The sequence below is a fragment of the Pogoniulus pusillus genome, chromosome 9, assembly GCF_015220805.1.
Source record: "Pogoniulus pusillus isolate bPogPus1 chromosome 9, bPogPus1.pri, whole genome shotgun sequence".
NCBI classification, from domain to species: Eukaryota; Metazoa; Chordata; class Aves; order Piciformes; family Lybiidae; genus Pogoniulus; species Pogoniulus pusillus.
In genome coordinates, this window is record NC_087272.1 from 18,320,865 (window position 1) to 18,344,314 (window position 23,450).

Consider the following 23,450-nt stretch of genomic DNA (forward strand, 5'->3'; position numbering starts at 1 on the left):
TAGTGTACGCACATTACTTGTTTTGTTAGTTGGAATATTTTGATGCTTTTAATCGTATGGTATGTTTCTGCCTTTTTAGATGAAAATAATGAGGTGTCCCCCACCTCCCAGCATCTCATATGAAGCTGTTGTTAATTCCTAATTGAAAATATGTAATTATTCTATCCATTATTTCCATTAGTGTAGGGATGATTCAGGTAGTGTGTGTTATTTAGTTGTTGCTTTAAAAAGAACAGATTGTATGCAATTTATTTTCATTGTCCAGTTTTCTTGGTTTCTAATTGGAAGAAGTGACACTTGCAGCAATACAGGGGCCCTAAGATTTAGAAAGTTTTATTCTCATGTGGCACTTGCTAAGTGCATAGTTTTATTCAATCTTTGCTGCTGATTTTGTGTCTTTTATTTACTTGTGCCAAATACTTAGGAAGACAGTGGAGATAGCAGAGCCATTATAACTTTATCCAATGCATCAAACTGACTTGTAAAATTTAAAATTATCTTGTTTTTTTCTAGTGCTTGGTTTTTAACAAGGTAAGATTTCTGCACTCTTATGTAACCTACCAACATCCTTCATCAGTGCTAAGTATAATGAAAATGAAATTAATGGAGTCTGTACCCTGATGATGTGGTTCTATGCTCATTATTTCTGAAATTTGAACAGAGTTAATATTCTGCTAGAGATGAGAGCTTGACAAAAAACAAGCTAGTCTTTAAAAAGTTTTCAATATCATCAATATACAGGGTGTGTTGAGAGCTGCTTTGATTTTTTTTTTTTTTTTGTTAATGAAGGGAATTCAGAAGTAAAAAAGAGGTGCACAAATCTGAGTGTATCCAGCTGTTGCACTGTTTCTAACGTGGCTGACTGCCTTCAGCACTCCTAAAAGGAGAATGCTCTTCAGAAAGCTTATTTAATGTCTGGTAGATTTTAAAACACTTTGCAAAAGGGAAAAGTGAACTTATTCCTAATCTACAGAAAGATAATTTGCAATCAGTCAGATTCACTGCTTTGTCAATGACTTTTTTGCAGAAGGCCATAGAAAAAAAAATTGAATCAAAAAGAAACCCAGAGTCTGTGCTGAAGAGGAACATCATGCAGACGTGCAGACAAAGTGATGTATTTCCCTATTATCTTTGAAGTAGGTAAGTAATAATAGCCTAGGTTAGTGTCAACAGAAAAATTCCAGCAGGAGTCTGGGTCACTGTTCTAGTTTCTCTTTTTAAAAATCACACTAGGAAGAAAAACCTTCATACTATAAGTATTAAGTAACTGAGACAGTTTATTTTGGGGAGTTTTACAATGTACCATGTCTTTTGACCAGCAAGGTATGAAAGTTCGATTATTTCCATGTGACAAGCTGCTCAGCACCCTCATGCATTGAAATCCAACTCTACTTTTCTAATACAACTGTGAATTTATGAGCGTTGTGAACTTCTGTAGCATGGATCAATACCAATTTTCTGAACATGCTTCTTATGGGACATGCTAAAATAATCAAAATTTGAAAAAAAATCTTTGTATTAAATTGTACAAGAAAGTACTTGAGTCTTACTGCTGTGTTTTTAGAATCTGAAGGTTCCTATGAAGGACTTGCCTAAGGCAGCGTGTAATAGTTTCTGTGGTTTTCAGTCAAATAATTCAGCACAAGGATTAAGAACATATAATTTATTCCACTCACTAAGAGAATAATTAGCTATTTGAGTAGCTGACAATTTTTGGCTTTCGAGCAGACTATTTAGACCCATTTTGGTCACCTTGGCACATTGACCATGAACATAGACTCAAATTGTCTCATGTCAGTGCAGACTCTGACACAGTTCTTGCAATTTGTTGCCTATGTGGAAGTGTCTGGGGTAATGAGTTGCCCAAAGGGTATCCAAGACATCTGTGCAGAACTGGAAGATACAGTGGAAGACTACTGGAAGACCCATGCTCTTCTTGCAGGGTAACTGAAGGCCAAGCTAAAAGCTCTGAAACATCTGGAAATGAACTAGCTGCCTACCTATGGGAAACAGTATCAACTCCATTAGACAGTTGAAGAGCGAACAGCTTGCTGTTCTTATTGAGACACTGAGTGGATGCTTAGGTTGTTTTTGACAATTTTGATTCTACTCTTCCTTCAATACTCCTCTCATTCCAAAACTTCTAGTCACTATATATCTGATCTTACTTTTTTTTCCCACTTGATGTGGTATTTTGGCTTGTCATATGTAAATATATTCATTTGGTTTGGTCCAAAATAATTATGTTCATGTTTTTCACATTTGTAAAGCCATCACAAATTCTGGAAGACAGCTACATATGCTTATTTATTAATTAAACATGAACCCTGTGCATGATTGTAACTATGGAGAATTCCCTGTGTTGAGTATTTTGAACATACAAGTTAAGTAGACTCTGTGATGCAGTTGTTGGATGTAGTCATGATCAGAAGTGCAAGGTGAAAGCACTTATCAGAAGCAGAAGCCAAGTTTATTGAGGGGGAGAGTCACTAATGGAAATTTAAGCATTAGCTAGTGAGAGTGCAAGATGCTCTATTGTGTGATACAGTAATAGACAAGCTCACTCCAAACAATGTCACTATCTTCCCCACCACGAACAGAGAGAGGAAGCCTAAATATGCAAGGAAGTGCTGGTGACTGAAGTTCCTAAACTGATGGTTATTTTTGATCACGATCCACACTTTTAATGCATGTCTCATAAAGGAATGTGCACTCTAGTAAGAAATAAGCTGCAATGAAAATATTCAGAAAGGACGTATTGTATTCTCTCCTTTCTTGGATAATGCTCTGAGCATCATAAAAAGAAGTTCCCCAGTACTCATTATACATAGTTTGGTTTACTTATTTGCAAGCAGAATTTTAAATCAGCTGGCTGGGTGAGGTAAAGATCTCACAAGTGAATTCCACATCCACTGTTTATCAAAACCGTTGCTTTTTTGAATTCTAGTGTAGCTTTTCCAATGTTAGATGGTGCCAAGATAGAGCTGGAGAAATGTTGATTATTGCAAGCTTTATGGATTAGTCAGTGTGAAAATCAGTACCTCAGGGACTCCAAAATGTGTGCAAGCTCTGCTTCCAGTGCCCACAAATCTCAGACAGGTATATCAATTGAAATGGTGTGTTTTTTCCCTCTGAATCACTAAGTAGTAAGTGAGACATCGTTGCTGAAATAAAAGCAATTTACTTTTGGTGACATAGAAAGTGGGAAAGGAGACCATAGGGACTGTTCTAATCTCTCCTTCATGCTTATACTGAATATAATCACTTGCTGAGGTGATCAGCTCCAGTGCAGATGCTTGTGGCAATCAGTGGGGGGTTTTCTGAACCAGGGAAACCCCAGGGGAGTGCAGACACACACTGGAAGCCAGCAGCTCTTGTCAGAGAGCACAGCTGATGAGGTGTAGGCATGCTCAGAGGTAATGGTGGCAAATCCCTAAACCCACAAAGGGTGACCCTGGGCAGTGCCAGTGACCTGGGACACTGTGAACAGGGTGGCCAAACAGAGAGCACACCTATTTGAAGGAGGAGCATTCTACTGGTCAAGTGGGAAGGTTTGGTGTTTGCATAACCCAGCAACTGGTAATCGTTCTGTGGCCCGTCTGCACAGGTCAAGGGCACTCATCCTATCTGACTCTAAAAGTAGACTGGTGGGCACTTGTCTGATAGCAAAGACTAAAGCTCCAGCTGGAGGATCTGAGCTATCTCCCACAGCAGTGCCAATGCCACCAGATAGACAGAGATGTTGAAGGGAGGTTTGCAGTGCAGACCTCAGATTGTACCAAGTCCTTTGACCTTTTCCTGGGGCAGGAGGCTGACTTGTCTGCAAAAAGAGGACATGCTGAAGCACATGACAGGGCTGTGGGAGGTGGTGAGAAGGCTACATTGAATTAGGGAGGTGAGGAGTTAGCTGGCTCCAGGTGCAGTTTGCAGTGGACCCACAGCCCATGGCCAAAGAACCAAAAACTCCTCCCTAGGCACACATGGCATGGAAGTAATGTGTGAGGAGGTCTCTGTGTATGGGGTAACACTGGAGAAGAAAGTAAGCTTACAATAGCAAGGACCTGCATGAGGATTAGACTCTTCCTGTAGCCTGAGGTGTCTTTGCAGAACTGCTTCACCTCTCTGCAGACTGGATAAAAAAAAGAATCACATCAGGAGAAGCACTGGAGCTGAACATGGCAGCCCAATCTGCTCTGTGTGTAACAACCAGCACAACTAGGAAAGTGATGGGTGATAGCAGCAGGTGATTGTTCTTCTGAGAGGTACAGAGGCACCCATCTACCAATCTGATGCCCTATGTAGAGAGGTGTAATGCTTACTGGGTGCTCATATCAGAGATGTCACCAAGAGACTAGTAACCCTCATACAGTCCACTGATGATTATCAGCTGTTATTTCATGTGGGCAACAGTGATACAGCCAGGAGCATTCTGAGGAGTATCAAGGAGTACAGAGCAGTGGAAGTTTTGGTTAGTAACTCTGGAACTCAAGTGGCCGGTGAGGAGAGCTGTTGTGCTGGACCTTGTTCTCCCCAACCAGGAGGTGCTACTGGGGAATGTTGAGCTTGAGGGCAGCCTTCACTGCAGTGACCATGAAATGGCAGAGCTCAAGATCGTTAGGACTATGAGGAAGGTGCACAGGAAGGTTGCTATCCTAAACCTCAGGAGAGCAGACTTTGGCCTCTTCAGGCTTCTGCTTGGTAGAGTACCATGAGATAAAGCCCTGAAGTGATTCAAAGATCACTTCCTTCAAGTTCAGGAGTGACGCATCCCAACAGAGGAAGTTAGACAAAACTAGCAGAAGGCCTGTGTGGATAGAAAAGGAGCTTCTGGACAAACTCAAACACAAAAAGAAAGCCTATACAAGGTGGAAGCAAGGACAGGTAGCCTGGGAAGAATACAGAGAAATTGTCCAGGCAACCAGTGATCAGAGTTTGGAAGGCTACAGCCCAGGCAGGATTTAATTTGTCCAGAGATGCCAAAGGCAATAGGAAAAATAGATATGTTGGTGATTAAAGGAAGACTAGGCAAAATATGGGCCCTCTCAGGAGAGAAATGGGAGATCTGATTGTCTGGAATGTAGAGAAAGCTGATGTACTTGACTTTTTTGCCTCAGTCTTTGCCAGCAAGTGCTCTAGCCGCACTGCCCAAGACATGGAAGGTAAAGGCACAGACTGGGAGAAAGAAGAACCACCCACTGCAGAAGATCAAGTTCAAGACCATCTAAGGGTCCTGAAGCTGAACATGGGAAACTGATTAGATGTATCTGCAGGTCTTAAGTCATTATCCATCTTGAGTTGTTACAGTCTGGTGAAATTTCCACTGAAATAGGAAAACTTGGGGAACTATATGCTAGTCAGGGCCACCAATGTACCCAGCATGACTCTGGAACAGATCCTCCTGGAAACTATATAAGGCACATAGCAAATAAGGAGGCGATTTGTGACAGCCAGCATGGCTTCTCTGGGAGTAAATCATACCTGACAAGTTTGATGGCCTTCTATGACAGGGTTACAGTGCTAGTGGATAAGGGAAGAGAAACTGCTATCTACCTGGATTTGTGCAAAGAATTGCATACCATCCTACATGACATCTGTGTCTCTAAACTGGAGAGATAATGGATATGATGGATAGACCACTCAGTGAATATGGAATAAGTGAATATGGGCTTCATCGAAAGAAGTGTTACCAGCTGGCCAAAGGAGGTGATTCTCCCTCTCTGCTCTTGTGAAACCCCACCTATCATACTGCATTCACCTCTAGGCCCCCTGATCCGGACAGACAGGAACATTTTGAGCAGGTTCAGAGGAGGGCCACAAAAGTGGCTAGAGGTCTGGAGCACCTCTCCTATGAAGACAGGCTGAGAGAGTTGGGGGTTCATCTTGGAGAAGATAAGGCTCCAGGGAGACCTTACAGCAGCTTTTTAGTACAAAAGGGGCCCACAAGAAAGCTGGAGAGGACTTTACACAAGGACATGCAGTGATTGCACAGGTGGTGGAACTGTATGATCTTTTAAGATGACCTTAACCAAACCATTCTATGATACACTTTTTGTCTTTTTTTTTTTTTTTTTCCTAACAGGTTTAAAAACAAGTGCTGTATCTCTTGTCTTGTGGTTTCATAGTTTAATTGTGTCTCCTCTGAATCTCATACAGGCAGATTCAATTGAAAAAAAAAAAAGGAAAAAAATCCTATTGGGAATCACTTTATTTTCACTTGATTTTGGATTTTTAGTGCTATAGTATGTTACTATAATCAATGCAAAATAAGAAAAATGTTAAGGTGGTGCATCTAATAATCTGCAGATGGAACAGATTTGTCTGAAATTTACTCTGTCATGTTTTCTGTTGCTCACAGCTGTACAAAACAAACATAATAGCCTTGCAGTTAAGCTGTGTTTACTTCTCTTTAACCTCATCAGAGTAACATGAAGATGATAGAATGTATGAAGGGTTTCCTTTGCTTTACCTTTCTTCTTGCACATTTCCCAGTACATTTGTGTACCCACTGCTGCCCTTTTCTTTCTACCTTCTCTGGAGACTAGATCTGACATAAAGAATAGCTGAAGTGAAGAAATATTTATGATTGACAATTCCTTTTGCTGTCCTTTAAAATAGAAAGCTTTGGTCTCAGTAGACAGGAGGAGGAAGACAATTATTTTCTTAGAAGAAATTTTGCAGCATGGATGTTAATTCATTTTAGTCTCTGTGAGAAGAAACAGATCTGTATCTGTCACACCACAAGGTATTAGGGAATAGGAATACAGAGACAGTAAATATTTTTAGTAAATATTCCTGAGACTGATGGAATTAAAAATAACTCTTGTACAGAATTATAAATTAAAAATTAAAGTGGCTCAAATTATTTTAGTAAACGTTAACCAGAAGCATCTTAACTGTGAAGGCAAAAGCAAAAGAATAAGAGAAAGGTCTTCAGTATTTTCCATTTCCAACTGCTCTATCTGTGTTATTTTACTAGAGAGTGTCCTGGAATGCTAATAGGCCTATTAGATGTCCTGGCTTGCCCCATCCTTCTGCTAATGGGGAAAGCAAGGTTGGGAGGAAAACAAAGGCTTGGGTAATTATGTCCCCTCCTAAAGTGATAAACAGGTACCCACAGGTGTTTAGGTACTTGTTGGTGTCTTCCCAAATAAAGGTGAGCAAGCCCTGGTTTCACCTAATATGATCAGTTTTACAAATGCCATTTACAAATGGCCAAAGGAGCCATTACACTCAAGCAAATAATATAAATGGAGCTAAGTTGAAAGCAGCTGTGCTGTTTCTGCCTTTCTGCCTCTGCCTCACTGCTCTGGGACAACATTCTGCTCTGCCTTGTGCTTCAGACCAGCTTAGACCTGATATTTTGGACTTGAACTACCTGGAAACTTAAGTGCTTCAAGTTTCCCAGGAGAAGGCATTTAAGTGCGTCACAACGTGGCAAGAAGTGCCACTGACGTCATGCTTTCCACACATGTGCAAGAGATCCTGCCTGCACCTCTGCAAATCTCCATGCCAAGAGGAACCAGGATCAGGTCAGAGATTGTCTGCTACTTTCCCAGCACCTTGGGAAGATCTGGAAGCCTTTCAATGGCTAAGCAGTTGCAACACTGCCACAAAGCAGGCAGAGACTGTCTTGAAATTTCTACTTCACTGCTGTGAGTAACACAGACTTTCCCTAGGGCTTCAGGCTACCTATTTGTAAGTGGGCCAAAGCCATTTTGTGGCTAAGCTTTTCCAAATTTTCTGATTCTCCTAAATGAATGAATTGCCCATAAGCATCCTTGTGAAGATTTTCCTGACTGAATTAGAACCCAAATTTAACTTATGTACATATAGTGGTGGGCAGGGCTTTCAGGAAATAAAATTAACCACATATTTTATGATTTCTGAGAGCTTGCATTTACTATGACTTTAGCCAAGGGGTTTTTTTATGTATCAAAAAGTAAGTAAAAGTAGCTTGTAATCATTATAATTGTCAAAATGTTCTCATTAGTTAAATATTTTAGTGATTTGAAACAAATTTTCTTAGGTCATCAGAAGCCTGCTGACTTAAATGGCAATCTACACTGCTAGAGCTGGTTTTGATGTACACCAAGGACAACTGAAATCCTTGCATTTGAACTATTTAAGGTAAATAAGAATTATATAAAAAATGCTAGGGTTTTAAAGGAATCATTTCCAAATCAATTTTAATTCTAAGCAACAATTACTTTGTATTTTGATTTTAAAATCAGATATGCAGTGTAAGTCCTTTAAAACTGGATTAAAAAATGCCTTGATACATTGGAAAAGTCTGGAACTGCTGTTTTCTGCACAAAACTCAGCTTACCCTTTGCAGTGGAGCTAGAAACAAAGCTACTGTTAAATGAGAAGCATACCCTTGGTGTGGTGAGGGTATGTTGTTTTACTGAAGAGTTGTGTTGTGATTCAAGAGCACATGGGAGCCTCAGGTTCTCTTTGTGACAACATAATGCAAACCTGGAAGAAAAGGGACAGTCCCTGGGTGAAGTGTTCAGGTGTGTGAAGTTTTGCATTTGCACTGCTGGCACCTAAAAATCTCTTAAGATCTGTGTTCATTTACCTGCATTCATAACCTTTCAGAAGAACCTGCGCGTTATCATAGTCTCAAGTTGTGCCGAGGCAAGTATAGGCTGGATGTTAGGAGGAAGTTCTTCACTGAGAGAGTGATTTGCCATTGGAATGGGCTGCCCAGGGAGGTGGCGAAGTCACCATCCCTGGAGGTGTTCAAGAAAAGCCTGGATGAGGCACTTAGTGCCATGGTCTAGTTGGACTGGATGATCTTGGAGGTCTCTTCCAACCTGGTTGATTCTATGATTCTGTGGCAGGACTCATGGTATCACTGAAATGCAGTTAACATCTGGGGACCCCTACTTGCTATCTAACTGTTCCATGGACATTGCTGAGGGCAGATGCTGCGTGGATCTTGGATCCTAGTTTGGTTTTGTGTCTTGTTTCCAGATTCTCTCAGTGAGCATTACATAACATATTTTTGAAGTGTGGCTGTAAATAGGACTATGTATCTCTAGCCTGTCCTTATGAAATATTTTGGTGTGATATTACTTCTTTTCATGTTAAAAAATCCCACATTTTTCATCATTAATATCTTTGATAATTGTGTAATAGCATGATAGCTTGGGGTGGACTCGATGATCTCTCTGGGTCCCTTCCAAACCCTGACATCCTGTGATTTTACTATACAAGAAAAAATTACTGAGGCCATCTGAGAAACTGCAGATTTAGTGGCAGATCTATAGCTTCTGTAAAGTATGCACTTCCTTTGTGTTTATGAGGCACTTTTGGTGATAATCTTGAAAGCTTCACTTTTGTTTCATTCAGACATGCGCTACTAGGTTGTAAAGAGTTAACCCTCCTGGGGGAGTGGTCTTGACTCTGACCCCAGGTCCTTCTGACTCCTCCCCAGTGGTGGGTCCAACCCTTTCTCCAGGTGTAGTGCTTAGCTCACTCCCACTTCCTGTCCAGACCCCTATAAAAGCAGAGGAACTTCCTCTTCTGTTCTCTCTCTCTCTTGCCCTGCTTGCCAGTGTCGCCTGCCTGTTCCTGATACTCTTTGTTTTACCATGTGGCCATCAGTCCACAAGGAGACAAACCACTGCAGTCAATCTGGTTGTATTTACATATTTGGTATCTTCTTTTCTCTTCCCTATAGCTTTTATAACTCCCCTACCTCAAATACCTTTTATTTATTGTTAAAGTTTTCTCTTTTAACTTTGGAATTGAAGTGAGATTATTTGTTTGGGCGTGCTTTACCTTTTCCTCTCTACACCTAATTCCTTCTCTTAGAAAAAAGAGGGAAAGGCATCCTATAAATTGTTATTGGTTCTATTAACTATATTTGAGTCTCTGGGAAATTTAAACTACAACCAAGACATAGGTGTAGTAGATTAAGGATTCGCTGTAAAACCATAGAGAAGAAACTCCCCCAAAGGACTGAAAAGTCCAAGGGGAAGGCACAGGGTGTTGTAGTAGTGCTATTCCATTTCATACCCTGTAATTATCCCTATATAACGAGCTGACCTTCTGGTCAGTTTTCTCTTGGCTCCAGGCTCTTAACTTTTGCCTTCATTTGCTGTGTGGGAAGGAGGCTTTGCTGGCGGGAAATTTATTTTTGCTGCATAGCAAGGCCTACCTGGGCAAGGGGCACAGGGCCATTGTTGGTTATATATATAATTTTTCAGTTAATACCTTCTGTACTTTGCTTACTTTTGTAAATATTGTCTCCATTTAACTTCTAGTTCCATGTGAGTGTTCCACGTTCTGTCCAGAGCTGGCTGCTTAAAACAGGACACTCGGGGATGGAAACTACAGGTTGGGGTAATCTCTGCTATCCTACACCTCTCTGCTGATCACTTCCTTCAAGTAAGAAAGCTTTTTCTTAAAGTGATCAAAAGTTCTTGAGTTGGTACAATTTTTTATTATAATTATTATAGCATTTTCATTATTATTTTTCTTATTATTATTTTTGGTTTTCGTGATACAGTTTTATGGGTTTTGCTTCATTCACATCCATGTTTGGCTTAACAGAACTTAATATGGCCTACATGTCACACATGCTTGTGTAGTTGAGACTTTTCACACAGGTCAGAATGAGAAGAGTGCTTGCCTGAAACAGCTATTCATTCAAATTGCTTGGGAATATAGTGCAGACTCAGTATCAGAGCTATGAAAAATTAAGACAGTGTCCACATTTTGATCTCGTTTAACATGTATGTTTGAATCTTCTGACAGTGGTACTTATCTCAGATTTTTATCCATGAAATTGAGAACAATGTCTGATCCCCCCTGACTGATCTGTCACCTGAGATTTTCTATGCTGAACTCATGCATTACAAAGATTTACCCTGTTGTCTTTTATATAATCTGTCATATAAATGTCACTTTATGATCAAATTATGTACCCCTATTTTGTATCAGTCTTCATTGGGCTTACCCTGTTCAATATCATTACTTACGACTTTCTGAATGAGTGGCAGTGGTAGAAAGTGAGAGAAAGATCAGGATATTTTCATATAATATGTATGGATATGAATATGTATATTAATCATACGACAATTATTAACAGATCAGTTAAATATTGTTGCTATTTACATGTTTAAGAACATACTGCAGAGAAGTCAGAAAACTTTGCAAAGTGAGGTGGTATGTGAAAGAAGTTCCTTAACATTCAGTACCCTGGATTAACATTTGTTTGATGTCTGAGGAATAGGCAAACTGCAGGGACTAGGCTGTTTAGCAGTCCAGTCCTGGCTGCAACAGTCTTTTGCTCTGTGTGCTTTAGTGAATAATTCAGCCATGCTGGGTGAGGTTTTCAAAAGAGGTATAAACGATCACTTTATGTGATGCTTCTGGAAAGTCTGTCTTTGGTGGTGAGGTGTACTATGCTAGGGCTTGAAAGCTGCTGAACCATATTTTCCTCTTCTGCCAAGCATTCATTGCCACCACAGGCTTCGATTCATTCTCTATGATTTTAAATACTTAACCTAAGTATCCTAGTCACCACAGGTTACTGCTAAAATCAGTAGAAGGTGATAACATTTCCAGAATTTAACTCTGTTAACTGAAGGTGTGAACTGTTTTCTGGACAGGCCATTTTATCTACATTTTAAACAGGGAACCCAGACTGACTCAGTTATTAATGGGGGTTATGTTGAATTCTAGACTTCACATCTGTGATGGTTTGGGAGTTATCTTCCTCCCCACTTTTAGGAAATCACCCAGACTAGACTCAGATGGCTGGAAGTTAAGGAATGAAGCTTTATATTCACAGCTTAGCACAATATACAAGCAGATATTTACAATGTATCACAAATATATACATCTATATACAGAAATATACAAATTAAAAGTAATACAGAAACACAATACCCTTCCCAGAAATCAAGAGTCCCCAGGAGGGGTTCCCAACCACCCTTCCACGTTCTTTCCCCCCTTCTACTTTATCCCAGAGTATGCCTTACGTGCAAGGTGAGTTTGGAGGATTGGCAAGGGGTCTTAGAAGCAGAATTAGTTGGGTTACACAGCAAAAGCCCAGGCACCAACTCCCACAGATGGAGACTCTCACTGTCTTATCTATGTTTGTGTCCTTGCTTTTATACATCTCAGCAAGCCTATGAGTAAAGTATACATCATCATTGTTTTCTTTTCACAGCCTGTAATCTAATTTCTCTCATTAAAAATGTTCCACTTAGCCTTAAACCAGCACAATATCTCAGTGCTTTGCAGTAAAAACAAGCTGATATGAGATTCCTTCTTCACATACAAAGTGAAAATTGTGGAGGCATGCATGTGTCTAAGATTGATAGGGCTATTTTCTTCAATTTTAAATCAGATGCTACATGTATGCACTTTGTAACAGTAAAGGGTTTGTGAAGATTAATGCTGTGTAGAATATTTGATGACTTAAAGCACTGAATACATGATACTTTCAGTTTTGTTATATTTTTACTTTCATGGGAAGAAAGAAAAAAAGAGATTTGCCATACTGTGAACCAGGTGAAATAATATGACAGATCTCCACTACAGTGGTTGTGCTTTGTGATGGAGGAAGTGCCAAATGGTCTGGTGCTCCTAGGTATATGAGAGTCATGCTTCTGTTCATCTCATTTTGAAGTGAAATGCTCTGGAAACTGAGTATGTGAGCAATGCTAAATAGTCAGGAAGATACTGGTAGAATAAAGCAAGTGATTTGAAATTAATTGTTTTGGAAGTGCTTTGCAAAGCAGAATTTTGAAGAATGTAACATTTTCAGCTGGCTCAATGAAAATATGAGCACATTATATTCACTAATGAATTAGTGATTAATGTCCCATTTTATTGTTATGTAACGTATAATATCTGAAAACTAATGTATGCCTATCTAGAAGATACATTGGCTTCAAGAACTTAATCTGTGAAGGTGTAGTGTCATTACTCATTTATTATGGATTTTGTGATTTTGGTTTTTTTTTTAAACTTTGACCATTAATTCCACTGCTTGGACATAAAGAAGAAGTTCTTTACAATGAGCGCAGTAAAACACTGCAACAGGTTGTGTTGAGGTCTGGTTTCTGGAGGCATTCAAGATCAGGCTTGATGTGGCCCTGGACAGCCTGATCTAATTGGAGGTATCCCGGCTCACTGTAGAGGGGTTGGGCAAGATGACCTTTGAGGACCCCTTCCAACCTGATGAAATCTGTGAATCCATTTTGATCTGACGGTATTCTGAAAGTTGTGTGTTTCCCAGACAAACTTAAATTTGAATCCCATAGATTTGTCTTCATGATTCTTCTTCAAATGGATTTTTACAGAATAATTTTCAGTTCTCAGTTACTTTATTACTCCTGTTACCTTTCTAGATGTTTGAGTCCAAGGCTGCAAATGTTGGAGTGTTGAAGTGCCTGAATTTGAATAGACTCCTAATGTGTTACTTTAAAGAGAGTTGAGTCAGCTGGCTTCCTTAATGATTCTGGGCACTGAGGCATTGAATATAAAAAGAACAAAAAAACTCAAAGAAATCACCTGTTTACCCCACTGTCTTTGCGATATAGGCACAAAATCCCATTTTAAAAGGTGATTTGTCCTCAAAGTTATTGGCATTTGTTTTACTCCAAACACCCAATTAACTTTAACGTTTCAGTGTATGTTACATGGATATACATCGTATAGACTACATAGAAAAAAAATGTGTGTGAAGGATTTCTTCTAGAAGGAGATTAAAGTACATTAGCAAGGCTGGAAGTGTAGTGGATTCCCATGAGAGTCTTAGTATGGACATTAAAGAAAAGAGGCCTTGGAAATGCACTGAGTGTATTAATCCCACACTGTTGAAATTCTCAGCTACTGTGTGTTGGACCCTGAATAAACTGATATCTGTCAAAACCAGTGTGTTTCTAGGCACTAAGGAAACTTTCCAGTGTTAAGCAAGTAACCAAAGGAAGGTTCTCAGCATTGCAGTTCTGAATTTGAACACTATGATTTTTGCCTTGCCATTTTGTATTTCAACCCGTACTTGCATACTGGGGTGAGTAATAAAGCCAAGTTTGCCATATTTGTAACTTGCACTGCAAAGGGCTTTACAAATGAGATGAAAATAGTGCTGCTTGAGGCATTACCCTAGGAAGTGAGTGAATAGAGCTGTCATGCTTGTGGGGTCAGCTATGTCCAACTCTGCCTTCAGAACCTGAAGATCTATTTGCTATAAATAGCGCCCTTTGTGGTAGAGTTTGCAGTGCAATGTGGAGTAGTTATGTTCAGGATAAACAGCTTCACTATGAGCCAGAGCCAAATTTTGGTGCTAATGGCTACAGAGAAAACTGAGTTTAGCCAATCCTTCCTGTTTCCCCATTTCCATATTGACAGTGGTTCATTTTTAAGTCAGATTCTCTCTGTTTCTTAACTAAGAAACAATTAATTGAAAACTAGTGTTGGCTTTTCAGAATACTGCAAAGAGTAGATCTCCTTGGATTTCCATCCCTCTTGCAATTGGACACTTCAGTCTTCAAAAAAGTGTTTTGGCTTCTGAAGTAGGGATGTCATATCATTTTACAGTAGTGAGCATTTCTTCCCCCTTGCAGTGATGTAGAAATCACCACGGGGACCAAGATTGTTCAAGTGTTCAGCAAGAAAAGCTATATCCTGTTCATAAATCTCAAGTCAAATTTGAAATAAAAGTCTTGCAGCAAAGCAGAAAATGAATTTTATTTTAAATCAAAACAGGGATCAGCAGGTATAGCCTGGGATTTGGAAATGATTAAGTGTAAGATTCAGTTAAGAAGTTTCACCTCTCAAGAAAATATAAAGCAAACATTCTTATTCCTGACCTATAGATCTTTACTGTGTTCAGAATAATAAAATGACTGATCCAGTCAGAAATTGCTGTGGAAGATCTTGGAGCATTTTTACTGAGACATGGGTCAATAATGGGTTTTGCTGTTCGGGCTTTTCTTTTCTGGTTAAATCATATTTTAGCTTGAGCTTCTCTCCTCCTGAATTTGTGTATGAGCATGCTCACTATTCCTTTAGAGTCATGTTCAGCTAAAAAAATTAGGATTCAGGAGGAAATGTATTAAGTATGTAAATCCAGTGTCTTAAGTGGATAAAATTAGAAAACTAAATTAAGTGTGTCTTAATTATTTTGATGCATGATTGCAGTTTTCAGCTTTGAGTCCGAGAAAGGTTTTCAAAGCCCACTTGATCCTGTCTTGCAGAGACTTCTCCATACACTAACTGTTATCCAGACTTTCCCTTGCTTCATTCTGTCTTTCTGTACTTGTTTTGGGGTTTGGATTGTGCTTTCCTCTGCTCCAGCTAAGATTGTTTATTATAGATCTCAGTTCTCCAAATTTAAAAGCCATACCACCGGTAATGTTGCTGTATCTTGACTAATGGTACAGATAGCTGTCACATTTGCCTCCTACTTGTCTTTACTTACTTTGTTAGACTAAGGAAAACTGACATGATGATTTAGCTTAAGATTGTGTAGTATGTTGAGATGGTAGGAAAGCACAAATATAAACCTCTAACTTACTTGACATAAATTATGGATCAGCATGAATTTTGTTAGACAGTTTGAATCTGGAAAATACATGATGGAGAGGGACTTTTGAAATTTCCAGAAGAAAATTCTTGTGAAATGTTGCTGCTTTTTCTACATAGAGGAATCTGGTATGTTGAAGCACTCCCCTCAGTCTGTTGTCAAAGATAGAAATATAGGACTTCTTTGTTAATCCCAGCCTTCAGATATTACTGGACTGTTCTCTGGGAATAGGAGGCCAAATTCTCTCCTGTGCATAGGTCCTCTATGTTTTTCTTGTATTTCTTCATACTCTCTCTTCTGCCTTTACTTTCCTCTTGTGTTGAAATTGTGTAACTGAAAACCACATTTTAGCAGTTGCTGTGTCTCATCATAGAAAGTAGGGTAGAGTTTTTAGCTCCTGTTTCATGTAGTTGCTTGATGGGCAACATTGATATTATTCCCATTAAGCTTTGGTAGATTTAAGACGGAATCACTGGAGCACTGATCTCTGACAGAAGAAAACCCATTTGAACTGGAGATGGATGATATATAGATTTGTTCTCTATTAAAATTTTCTTTAATCCATCACCATTCTTCCTTCAATTCAGTTGTGTGTTATTTACCTTTAATTGGCATATAAGTGCACCTCCACTGGACTATTATACCAGAATCTAAAATTAAGAAATCATTTCATTTTTATGAGCATCAATCAACCTGACAACATGGTAATGTAGCAGACTGGAAACTTCTGCTAGCTGTTGTGAAGTCTAGTGCTTTGTCTAGTTGTGTTGAACTCATTTACTTAAAGCACCAGTCCTTGGTTTTTTTCGAAGAAGTACTGCAGATAGGAAAAGGAAATCCAACTGAGATACTTATTTTAGCTTAATATGAAATGTAGTAATACTAAACCATGCTGCTGCATCACTTCTGTGGTTAGGAAAGTGAAGCATCTGAAAATGAGATATGTGCTAATGCTAGATTTTTTTTTAAATAGAATTGGGATCTTAGAGCTGGGAGGATGTGAAAAAATATGCTTTACTTAGCTTTATGATGAATGACACATTTATTATTAATTAATGCTTGGGAAGATAATGGTGTAGTAATGACTTTCAAATACCAAAACCCATAAATCTTCCAGGTTTCAATTCACATAAAATTCACACACACATTCAACACATTATAGTAATACCAGTAAACTGAGGATGGATAGGGAATTATCAAAGCAATTCTGGTGATAGTATTTGAAATTTCAAGTACACTGGAAATTAATTTGGCTGCCTCAATACAGACAGAAGTATAGTTGTACTTTTTAGCATTAACTGATTTGAATGAAAATTCCCTGCTTTTCTAAGAAAGTAAAAGAGGAGAAACAGGAGTGAGGAAGGAAAAAATATATTGGTGAGATGCTCTAATGCTTCTAATTATGATGTCTTGAAAATGTAGTAAAAAATGTTCAAGGACTTTATTTTAGGTGCTAGCAGGTGTTTTATAAGGGACAAGGTTACACTGGCCTGAAGAATGGCAGCAGGGCAGTCATCAGCAAAGAGCTCTGGGGTGCTGCATCAGTGATTCTGCTTATTTCAGCCCACGCTGGTGCTGCTGAAACGTGTTCTCATGCCTGGGAGTTAGGCTGCTCACTCTATCATGCAGATAAGTTTCAGATGTAGTATGACTTCTCATCCTCCTTCTTTCTTTCCTCTTGAATGGTATTGATGTCATTACTTTCTAAAGGGCAATTCCAATATTTGCTCAGCCTGACTGACTCAATCCATGGTTGGTAGTCATCAGCACCTGTGTTTTGTGCACTGAACTGAATGACCTTTCCTACCTACTCAGGACAAATATTTTTTTTTCCCCCTCAGCAGAGACAGGCACTTTCTTCATTAACAGTGAACATGTCAATTTAACGCTGAGTGGGAAAACTGAACTCTGGCATACTAGTTCCAGCAGGCAGTGTTCATTTATATGCCAGAAAGTCACATGGATTTACAACACATTTTATTCTGAAGAAAAGGAATAGTTGCCATAGTTACCAATAATCACAAAAAGCTGGGAAATAAAAAAGCATTAGCATTAAAGGACACATTTGACAGTGAATAATGTTTTAACCAATAGTGTGGCGATATCCTGTCAGCTGCTATTATATGCAATGCTAAATTTGGCAGAGTATCGAACCCTTTATGGAGTCACTACATAAACATATAGCTAGTGCATTTGCAAGCATGCCTTAGATGTATCACTGCAATCTTTCTAGAAGGAGTTATATGGAAAGAATTTGTGCCTTTACTCTTTTTCTTAGAAGAAAATGTTTTATTTTCTTGGGGAACGTTGTCTGGTTTACATTACTTATTTTTTAAAGCATGAAAAAAAAGGTTTTCAAAACTCTGGTAAATACATTTTGGCTTTTTAACTGCTTGATACTTTACATAACTGGCTTGACTTTGATAAGAGTTGTACTGCTGCTGAAATCAGTGAGTGCTGAAAACACCAAAACATTGGCAATCTAGTTAAAGCAATTGGTATGCTTCTGCTAGCTGTACACATCTGTCTGTGCCAATTTGCCTTGCCTCAGAGAATAAGCGACTTGGGTTTCAATGAGTAAGACTCACTGGAAAGTTTACCGCAGGGTTTTCAAGATGTGGGGAGTTAACTGGAGGAAATGGAATACGTTGACAAAGCTCCTCACAGGTTTAAGGGTACAGGAAATTTCATAGACTATGAAGAAGAGGAAGTATGCTGCCCAAGTCTGTCTGAATATACCACTAGCTTTGAGAAAGGTCAGACTAAACAAAGAAAATTTAATATTGTTTAACTCCTTCCTTTCTTGAAGCTTACCTTTACATTCTTCTCCATTAAGAAATGGCAGGATCAAGCTCACTTTTATGTATTTATTTAAGATAAATAGGTAACTGACCAGTGTTTTTCCTACTTGAAATGGCTGTCCTTTTCCAGAGCTGTCAGGTCTTTCTCTTGAATTTAGTGTTATAGTTATCCTTGATAAGGCTGTCAAAGGTCAATATCTTTCTGAGAGACATCATTGTAAAACACCAGTCAAGATTCTAGGTTCAAACAGAAATACTGAATTATATCAGTATATCAAATAAATCAAAGCAGAATGTAGAAGGGTACATGATAGCACAGAAAAGCAGTGGCTGGTTGCATTGAAAGCTCTAATTAAATCTAATTAATGATGTTTATGTAAATGGATATACATTTCATCTGGAATGATTCAACATGTCGAGCAATTAATGACTAAAATACAGATTTATTAACGTTCTGTAAACCATTTCAAAATAATGATCAACATAAACTCAGGTCAAAACTTGAAAACATGAACTCCCTAAAAACATGTCAGTAGCAGTTTATTTTATTTCTGTAATGGCTTAAATCAGAACAAAATGTGTCAAACCAAACCAGCAGTTCAATCTGTCTATTTTCCCACACAGGACTGAGAAAAAAGTAACACACAAAAACTCTAGATGGAGACCAAAAAAAAGTGAGATAAGAATAGAGTTTATTGAGCAAAATCAGGTAAACACAGTACAGAATGCATAATTACCTTAGCCTGTTTGCAGAAAGAGCATGTTGCAAAGCAGCAACAAGCAAAATGAAGCAAGTCAAAAGCCCAAACCAGAAAACTACTATCCCCCATCCCTCCTTGTCATGCCACCATCTCAGTGGAAAGACAACACCCAAAAACCTGGAACCTAGCAGCAGCAACTGGAACAGGAAGCCTCCCGTACTATAATCTGAACTTCAAGCCTCATCATATTTTGCTTCACCCAGTACTTTCATTTTGAAGCTGGCATGACTGCAGCATGGTATGAATAACAGCAGCAGATTCAACTCATGACAGTTTCTATAGAAATATTATTGAAACTGCTTCATTATTTAAAAAGGTGGCTAGGCTATTTGTGACACATAATTATGCTGCTAGATATGATCTTAATTACAGTAGAAGATAACAAATGCATAAAAAATAGAGGGTTATTGTCAAGAGTTACTCAGGATTTTGCATTTCATAGATGTTACTTTGTAGTGTAAGTATTTAGTTTTACACTTCAAATACTTTCTTTTTTCCCCTATGGAAATTAATGTAATAAACATTTGCTCATAATATAAAAATAATTTGCACAACTCCGCTGTAATCTGTTAAAGCATCAATTCCCTTATAATACTTTTTGAAGCAGCTTTGGTGCAAGTCAAGTGTGCGAACTGTCAATCACAAATTTTCATCCTGCTTGTGTGTTTGTAAGTACTGTACACATTCCTGGAGCAAATGTTAGGATCCAAGATGTGCATACTCATCTTTTTAATGCATGACTGATATGTGAGGCTCTTTGGACTAGTCCAGGGGAAATACTAGGATCGCAAAATATATTATTCAGTTAACCTGGTAGAATATTGTACTTTTAACTATTCTGTGACATTCTTGTCAAATTCATTTACTTGTATTTTGAAGGTTGTTTTACACAAGTATTCCTTTCTGACATACATTTGAAGTGATGTCTTTCCTTACTGTATTTTTACTGCTTTTCTATTGCAGCATCCCAAAGGAGTTATTTGGAAACTCAATGACTCTTCAAATGCAACAGCATGAAGACTATGTCAGCTGCCAAGAAATGTCATCTTCCTCTGCAGCTTCTCCAGCAAAAAGATAAGTAATATCAGGCTGTTCCAAGTATTGAAAGCACACACTCTTAAATTATTCTTTCTATGTGTATGTAACATCTCATTTAGAGAAACTATGTGGAAGACTGCAGACCCATCTTTCTTAGCTGTTCCTTCCCTCTGTGAGGCTAACTAGAATAACCTACCTGGTGGCTGGAAATTCTCAGTCTTCACTAGGCAGATCAATAGAAGCTCTGGTGAAGGACAGAGTTTGACAGGAGCTGGGGTGATAGTTATGTACAGATCTGTTGGCCATGGTCATGCTTTGCAAGGCTTCTTGGAGCTCTTTTGATACAGCACCAAGCACATCAATAAGATGACTGAGTCTGCTAAAACTGTTTTCAAAAAACAAACCCTCTCCAAGAGCTTTTAAGGCATTGGTGAGGCAAGAGGAAAGACCGTGGCATTGATTAGTAGCTGCCTGAAAGATAAACAGATGAACACATTGGTTGGAGATGAAGAGGGAGAAAGTGTGCAGATAATATCACCTATTCAAGGTACTAATGGGGGCTCTGGTATGCAGCTTAGGCTCACAGAGGGGTTTTACAAGACCCAGATAACGATGAAACAGTAGCCAAAATTTAACACAGCCAAATGCAAGGTGGCTTAATGGGCAAAAACTTGTGAGCTTCACATTAACATGATTTGGTCTAAACTAGTAATCTCCCAGTGCTTTCCATGAAGATTATCTCAGATTTGGGGAAAATTAAGTGGAATCCAAACATGTTTATCATAGAGAATGAAAAGTAAATAACTTCCTCTCTGTGCATTTCAGGAGAAAGAGATCTTTTTCTCCAAGTCAGCCCACAGTCATTTCTGAATGAGGGGAAGGTCTTGTCTTGAACAGTACTGTAACCTGTTCTGTTAACCGAATAGCATAGCTGTTTACATTTCTTTTTTTTTTCTTTGATTGCTTCACAGTGTGCAGCAAGGGAGCAATTTCATTGCCTTCCCAATACAATCTGGCCTTGACTGTGTATATGGGTTTTTTAATTAGTTTCTCCCCTCCTGCACACACACATTTGTACAGGGAAATCTATTCAAGAAAATGTATTTTTGGCATATATCCAAATTTGTAAGTAAAATAACATTGGCAGTGAAAGAAAACAGAACCATTTCAAATGACTGTCACACAAACGGGACAAGAAAACAGTGTGATTCAAAACCCCAAATGATTGAATATTCATGAGACTAGAGCCTGTTTAAATCAAAGTTGTTACAGCCAGACATTTATAAGCGAGCCACAATGTATATACTTGATAACTGGCAATTGTAAGCAATGAAGTAATAGTTGGTCAGACAAACTAACAGTAGCAAGAAAGACAACATTTAGCAGCTTTTGGGTCTGTTTTCTGAAATTATTGCTGCTTTATTTTTGTTTTATGAATATGGTATCTGGTTCTAGAATCCAATTTTCTGATGCCCCTGGGAGCTTTTGGCATTGGCAGGCAGCTCTACTAGTGATTACTGTAGCTTGGAATAGTCCTGCTTTATGGCTGATACAAGGGGCTGGGAAGATGCATGACTCATTTAGACACAGTAAATACCTCAGATGACTTCCTTGCTTGGCCCTACAGTTATATTTGAGTGAATTTTGTTGCTTATCTGGCAAATCTTTAAGAAATCCTCCCTACTTTCTGCAGAAAAAAAAAAAAACATGATGCAGCAAGAAAACAAATATATATAGAAGCTGTGATTTTCTAAGATCATGCATCAGAATCAAGACTAGAACAGAAATTGCCTGCTTAATTTGCAAAGTATGGTCTTCTGTTTAAGTCTTAGCCTCTTGTATACAGCTTATGCTTTTATGTCATGTAGGAGATTGAGTCATCATCTCTCAAATGACCAATGCATTAACTATCTATGTGCCTGTGGCATTAATACATTAGAATACTACATATGAAATAGTGGCAAACTTGTAATGGGGAAAATACTGGTAATACCAGAAAAAAGGAAGCAATAAGAAGATGGATATAATGGCAGTAAATGGCAGATACTTTCTGAAACTGGACATTCTTCTTATTCTGAATTCTTTAACTGGAAACATAACCATGATTTCTTGTCACCTAAAGCTAGCTTGGAAAAGTCAAAATCTTTAACAGAAGGCTGTAAATAGTGTAAGTGCCTGAGCCAAATGCTACTGTAAGCTGTCCTCAGAAATATAACAACATTCACTCAGAGAAGAGAGACAGCGTAATGTAACTCCTCAAGTAGCTGGAAGCTCAAAGTAAGGAAAGTCAAATGCTTAAAAATGATTAACTGCTTAAGCCCAAGCCATACTAGGAAAAAAAATGTGAAAGTATGTTTTTCAAAACAATATTCTGAAAATACAAGAGACAAATGTGTCAGCTCACACTTTATCTGAACACATATTACATCCAGCTCTTTACTCAACCATGTAATATTCTTCAGGGTGGTTGGATAGTATTATGAATACTAGCTAGTGAGACTCTTTAGCCATCTAAGTGTGAAGTTTCTTAGATTAACAGCATTGTGTACACAATATCTACAAAAGTAAACTTCTGCATATGGTGATTTTAGTTGTGATAATATTTTCCAAAACTGGCAACTAGATAACGTGATCTTTGATCATGAGGACTAACTGTAGATGTCAAACTAATACATCAATAGTTAGTGCATTCCTCAGCCATTATTAGAGCTTGTAAGGAACAGCTTCCACCTGTTTTCAGCACAGAACATCTTGGAGTCAACAGCTGAAGAAATGAAGTAGCAAATCTATTGAGTGCATTACTTTTCCTTAATAAGGTAGTTCTTATGACTGTTTCCACCTTTAAGGATAGCAGTGAACTTCCTAAAGGCAAAAAGTACTTTGTATTCATGTGTAGAAACTGTGTTTTATCAGTCTAAGGAATAGAAAGTACTTCAGGCTCATTGCATCTTGAGATTGCGTTAGGAAGAAGGAACAAATAGACTTGGTGCAGTTGCTTCAAAATACAGATAAAAAGATGGGTTTCTATCAGAAGAAAGTTCAAAGCCACAGAGATGTTCCAGAGTGTGCATTTGCTAACGTATACTGAAGGAAAATGTAGAACACCAAATGCACTTAAATAGTACATTTTGTTGCAGGATTTTAAGGATATACCTCTGTCTTGGAAGGCTAAGAGGCCTAAAACATGTCTAGGCTTGCCTCACCCTTCTGCTGATGGGGGAGGCAAATGCAGGAGGAAAACAAAGGCTTGGGCCATTATGTCCCTTCCCAAAGTGATAAAGAAGTACCCACAGGTGTTTA

The 23,450-nt window shown here is 38.5% G+C and overlaps 1 long non-coding RNA gene across 1 annotated transcript; it reads left to right on the forward strand.

Moving 5' to 3' along the window:
- The first annotated feature begins 9,564 nt into the window (after window positions 1-9,564).
- On the forward strand, window positions 9,565-20,768 carry LOC135178447 (uncharacterized). The gene is made up of 3 exons (XR_010303535.1): window positions 9,565-9,642; window positions 10,272-10,395; window positions 20,076-20,768. It is a non-coding gene; the product is annotated as an uncharacterized LOC135178447 (long non-coding RNA).
- The last annotated feature ends 2,682 nt before the right edge of the window (window positions 20,769-23,450 follow it).